At 41.9% G+C, this 6291-nt stretch overlaps 1 non-coding gene across 1 annotated transcript; it reads left to right on the top strand.

Annotated features, from left to right (window-relative positions):
* The first annotated feature begins 207 nt into the window (after positions 1–207).
* On the top strand, positions 208–314 carry LOC141639316 (small nucleolar RNA R71). The gene has a single exon (XR_012542466.1). It is a non-coding gene; the product is annotated as a small nucleolar RNA R71 (small nucleolar RNA).
* The last annotated feature ends 5977 nt before the right edge of the window (positions 315–6291 follow it).

The raw sequence follows: 6291 nt of genomic DNA, 5'->3' as shown, positions 1-6291 counted from the left end.
GTAACGGAGTCCACTTCATGCTTTCCTCTTCTAGTAGCCTTGCGAGGTCTACTATATTGTGAGTTATGGACCGCCATTTCCTCAATCTTGTTCCAAGTTTGATTGTCATCAACTTCGGTGAACATTCCATTTGATCCCATGTTGAGAATGTTCCTTGAATCTTCATAAAGACCGTTCCAAAATTGTTGTACCAAGAACCACTCGCTAAGTCCATGGTGAGGACATGAGCGACAAATTCCCTTGAACCGCTCCCAAGCTGCATACAAAGATTCTTCATCCCTTTGCTTAAAACCCGTAATTTGAGCTCTTAGCATGTTAGTCTTTTCCGGTGGGTAGAATTTTTTGTAGAAAGCTAGAGCCAACTTCTTCCAAGAATCAATTCCGAGAGTAGCCTTATCAAGGCCTTTCAAACATTAGTTCGCGGTGCCAATTAGAGAAAAAGGAAATAAGACCCATCGAGTTTGGTCTTGAGTTACACCGGTTTGAGAAATCGCATCACAATAGTCACAAAAGGTTTCCATATGAGAATGAGGGTCTTCACTAGGCATCCCCCCAAATTGGCTTCTTTCGACTAATTGGATAAATGCGGATTTGGCAATAAAGTTTCCGGTTAGATGTTGTGGTGTAGGAGTACCATTGGGTAGGTTCTCCTCGGTGGGTACGGAATGTGATGAAAACTTAGGCATTGTGGGTTGATTTTGTGTTATATTTTGTGTTGGGTTCTCCTCACCTTCTCTTGCAAAAGGGTTGATGAACTCAATAGTTGGTTGAATATCTACAACCTCACTAATACCTCTCAAATTTCTCCTAGCAAGTCTTCTATTGGTTGTCAAAGTTCTTTCAATTTCACGATCAAAAGGTAACAAGTCACCTTGTGACCTTCTAGACATGCAAAATATCAAACAACTCGAAAACAATTAGAACAAACCTTGAGGAGTTTTACTTCCCCAAGGCAAAGAAAGACACAACTAATAACAATATAAGAAAATCTAAATCAAGTTAACACCGTCCCCGACAACGGCGCCATTTTTGGTCGGACACAATCTTTTCGGTAACTTGTCGTTAGGAGCACCTAGACCAAAACACAATTTATAACTTCACAAACAACTCTACAATTAGTAAAGAGGCAAGTAAAGGTCGGATTCCAAGGGACGGGAATTGAGATGAGATTTCTATTGCAACTAGCGGTGTCTTAGGGGTGTCACAATTTGGGTTGATGTAGAAGGTCACTAAACTAAATAGCAATAAAAATAAACAAGCAAGATGAATTAAAAGGGTTGTAAACAATTGATAAAAAGCACTAGGGTGTCATGGGGTCATAGGGGAATCATGGGAATTGATCATACAAACATGTTCTCAAATTATAAGCAAGCAATTATTGTTGTGATGGATTGAGTTGGGTTATATCTTACAATCCTAGGAAAGTTTGGGTCCCGGAGCCGAATCGATTAGATTGTACAACACCTACAAGTCGACTTAGTCTTTCCTACTCAACAACATGCATGGTCTAATGAAACTCGAGTTGGTTTATGTCTTACAAGTCTCATTGAAAAGATAGGTGATGGGTAAAAAATGCAAGGATTCATAGGCTCGCATTTCATCAAACATAATATGTGCATGAGTTGAGATCAAAACAAGCAATCAAATAAACCATGAAAGCATATTAATTTAAGCATGAATCATTCCCCATGTTGGTTTCCCTTAATTACCCATTAACCCTAGCTAGGTGACTACTCACTCATTATCATGTTGAACATGCTAGCAAGGTTGTCAATCATACCAACAAAGTAAAACATGATGAATAAATAAAAGTAATTAACAATAATTAAAAAGGGATTAAGAGAATTATACCTACTAATGATTCCAATAATAAAGCAAAGAATAAAAGAAGTACTTGATGCTTGATTGAGAGGTTGTCAATCTCCCAATAATAACCCAAATAATCTTCAATTACCCAAAAAAAAGGATGAACAAAAGAGAGATTAAGGAAATAAAACTTGTATTAAAACTTGATTAATTGTTGATTACAAGACTAAAGAGAGATTTGATTGATATTAACTACTCTAAGAATTGATAAAAAGAACATGCTCTTCTAATTTAGACTAATGGGGTATTTATAGTGGAAATTAGGTGGATGCATTAGGGTTAACTAAGGGCTTAAATGACGATTAAGTCCCTACTTAAGGAAACGCCGGTATTTTCTGAAGGATGGGCATCTTTCTTGAAGCTTGAAGAAACGAATTTGCGCTGTCTTGATCGAATCCGTGCGTCTTAGGCACGGGACGTCTTGATTCGAGGTCTCTGCCCGGGCGTCTTTGGGAGAAGACGGGCGTCTTCAGGTAGCTGCTTTGCCGGGCGTCTTGTATGGAAGACGCACGGATTGTGGTGTCAGACGGGCGTCTTCGGGACAATCCGCACGGATTGCTGCTCAGACTTATTTTTTCTTCTTTTCTTCCCTTTTCTTCATAAAATCCTTGGGGATTTCCTTGGGGATGCAAGGATCTTTTCTCATCATTGCCCAACTACTATAGTATGTACAAAGGCCTTCTAATCTTGTCTCTCCTTGATGCTTGGTCATTGAATTTAATCAATTTAGTCTCATTTTGCCATGAAAATGCAAGGTTTGCACTCCTTTCCTAGCAAGGACACAAAACCTCAAAGAATATGAAAAACAAAGAACTAAAGACAATAAATGACCCAAATATGCACTAAAAAGCATGGGAACAAGGCTAATTCGGGGACTAAATATGCGCTAATTATGGTCACATCACTTAGAAAGCCCCCAACTAGTTGATTAGCCCTTTTTCGAGCGCAGTTTGTCGGGTGGCCTTGGGAACACTACACAGACGTGCCGGCCGCTGTCAGGGAGCGTTTGCGACCTTGTAGCTCCCAGCGTTTGTACCTTGAGATGACGATCGAACCGGTTTTGTACCTGGGCGAGCGTTTAGCTCGTCAGTGTTTTACTGAGACCTTCGTGGTACCAGTCGATCCGCCTGGGATGTTTTTCCAGAAGTGGACACACGACGAGGTCGAGAAGCATCTTCACGGTCACGGAGGTGAGGAGCTGTTGTTGCGGGAGGCTGACTATGACACCTTCCGGTTGTCGAGGTTTGCCTAGTACCCGATCGAGGTATGTTTTCCTCTGTTCTTTGTTTTCGTTGCCACTTTTGACATAAGGGCTTGTTACCTTTGATGTTTATCCAAATTGTAGGGGGTCGATGCGTTGATGAGGGCTCAGCCTCCAGTTTTCCCGACAGAGACCACCTTTCAGGGGCCAGGGGCGAGGAGCTACAGCTGCACATGCCAGAGCCTGCAGTCGTTGAGGTGACCGATGCTCTCATGAAGTGGAGGTTCGCTGTTTTGAGGGTGAGTTTCTGATATGGATACTCCTACTCATTTGTGTTTTGCCTTGCGTTGTATGTAAGGACCTTTCTGGTTGTAGGTGTCGACCGCTAGGCATCAGGCTTTGTGGCGGATGGCTAACCGGTGGAGGGCACTTGCTGGTGATCTGGCTGCGAGGGAGTCTCGACTCGCACAGGTGCTTTTTGTAGTTTTTTTTTGTATTTTTGTGTTGCATTTCGTGTTTTCAATGATCTAAATGATTTGTGTTGTGTTTTTGCAGGGTACTACGGATCCGACAGAGCTTGCTCGGGCCCGTGCTGAGTTGGACGCAGCTAGGTCGACGATTGAGGCCCAGGGGTTGGGGATCATCGGTCGGGACCAGGAGTTGAGGCGTCGCGAGGACGGGTTGCGGAGCCGTGATGAGGAGATTGCCTCTCTCAGGGTTCAATTGGTTGCAGCTGAGGAGCTTCACGTCACGATGGAGTACGAGACGTTGGAGAGTTCTCCGAAGAGGGGGCCCGAGCAGGAAGTGGTGTCTGCCTTGCCCGCGACTCTTCGTGAGACCGGGACTTGTCCGACGGGAGGCGCAGAGTAGTTGTAGTTGTTTGTCCGTGTTTTGGACTCTTGTTTGTACATATTTACATTTTGAGTGAGGCGGTTTGTATACATGTGTTTTTGGATTGTAGTTTATTTGTGATTTTGGCTTTTTTGTGTTGTGTTTCGGTGAAGCGCCGTCGGCTGTTAGTTCCTCTTTGCTTCGCACTAGTTCCTGCATCGTTAGTGTAGAAAACAGGCAACAAGTAGTACGTACATATAAACGTAAACACGTAAAAGCATTTGATGGAAACAAAATTAACCACGATGACTCGAAGTTAAAATCGAAATTTGAAATGATATTTTGAAAACTCCGCGACAAGTCGTCACGTTTGGATTTCTCAAAAGGAAGTTGATTTTAAATTTGAGCAATTAACTCGGGTCTTGAATTAAATTGCATCGAAATTTGCTGAAATTGATTCGTAGTTTGAAAAATTAAAACTCAGACCATCAGTGGTGAATTTTAAAGAGATTTTTGACAGTGTATTTGATTTGATTTTTGTGAGATCGAGACTCAGATTGGCGAGAGCTTAAAATTTTGAAGAAAACTGACGTCGTGTTATCAATTTTCGTTTTTTGTGGAAAATGCGAAAAAGCGAAATTTTTTCTGAATTTTGGAATTTCGGCTGACATGGAAACGATCCGTCGCGGATCGGGGCGACTAGCCCTTCCCCCTAAAAAATGAAGAGAAAAACCCGTATGTTTAAAGTTGCGTCATGGAAACCATGTCGGATTTCGAAAAACGCGAAAATAAGGGAATGTGAGTGTGAGAAAATACAAAATATCCTGGATAGGCCCAAAGAGGCGCGAGTCCTGCAGTGATGGAAGTCAGCTTCCCCTTTTTTCGAACAAAAAGGCGCTGATTGTTTTGTTATAAATAGGGACGTTTGTGCTTCATTGTTTCATCATCCGAAACACGAAAAACATCTCTACTAAAACCTCTCTTCTATTTCCACAAAATTGTTCATGGATGCATTTGAGAATAGTTTGCGGCATTGGTGTCGGGATTTGTCACCTCCAAAAAAGTATCAACTCGTTGTTATGGGAGTTGGTCAATTGTTGGTGCTTCATCAAGTCAAGGTGCAATCCTCGTTTCTTGAAGCATGCTCTCGGTTTTGGGATTTGAAGCATCACGTTTTCGTTTTCCCGAAAGGCGAAAATTGTCCTCTTGCCGAAGAGGTAGGCGCCATTGGTGGGTGGCCAGTTTGTGTTCCGGTGCTTCCCCCGACTCGGTTGTGTTATAAGGAGAAGTTTCGTTCAATGTTGGGCTTGTCAACAAATCAAGTCAACTTTCTCCTTGCTCCTCATGGTGTGGATATGTTGGCTCTTATCAACATTTTCTCAAACCGGTTGGATGTCAATGTCTCGGAGGTGTCTAGGAGAAGGGCTCTTGCCTTTTGCCTAGTGCATGCATACCTCTTTGTTGATGTCTTGAAGAAGAAGGGGCCAAAATGTTATGGTAGTATGACCCTTGTGCATGTAGTTGAGCAAATGGAGCATGGTAGAGATCCATCATGGTTGGTGCTTGGCGAGATCATCCAAGCTTTGGACAAGAAGGGCTCTTGTGGAGAAGCTCCCTCATTTGGATCTCCAAGGATCCTCCAAATGTGGCTATTGGAGAGTGGTCGGTTCTATTTTTCGGTTACTTGTCGTTAAGAGTTACCTAGACCAAAACAATATTTATAACTTCACAAACTACTCTACTCTTAGTAAAGAGGTAAGTAAAGTTCGGATCCCAAGGGACGGGTATTGATGTAGGATTTTCGATTGCAAATGGTCGTGTCTAAGGGTGTCACAATTTGCGTTGAGGAAGGAGATCAACTAAACTAAATAACAAAGTAAGTAAAGTAATGAAAGCAAGCAAGATGATTAAAATGAGATGTAAACAATTGATTAAAAGCACTAGGGTGTCATGGGTTCATAGGGGATTCATGGGATTTGATCATACAAACATGTTTTCTACTAGATGCAAACAATTATTGTTGTGATGGGATCGAGTTAGTGTATATCTTATAATCCCTAGGAAGGTTTGGGTCCCGGAGCCGAATCGATTAGATTGTACAACACCTACAAGTCGACTTAATCCTCCCTATCCAACTATATGCATGGTCTAATGAGACTCGATTTGGTTTATATCTTACAAGTCTCATTGAAAAGGTAAGTGATGGGTAAAAAATGCAAGGATTCATAGGCTCGCATTTCATCAAACATAACATGTGCATAAGTTGAAATCACAACAAGCAAGCAAATTAATTATGAAAGCATATTAGATTAAGCATGAATCAAGCACCATGTTGGTTTCCCCTAATTCCCCATTAACCCTAGTTAAGGTAACTACTCACTCATTATCAAGTT

The sequence above is a fragment of the Silene latifolia genome, unplaced genomic scaffold, assembly GCF_048544455.1.
Source record: "Silene latifolia isolate original U9 population unplaced genomic scaffold, ASM4854445v1 scaffold_333, whole genome shotgun sequence".
Classification (NCBI taxonomy): domain Eukaryota; kingdom Viridiplantae; phylum Streptophyta; class Magnoliopsida; order Caryophyllales; family Caryophyllaceae; genus Silene; species Silene latifolia.
This window is presented reverse-complemented; position numbering and strand designations above follow the sequence as displayed.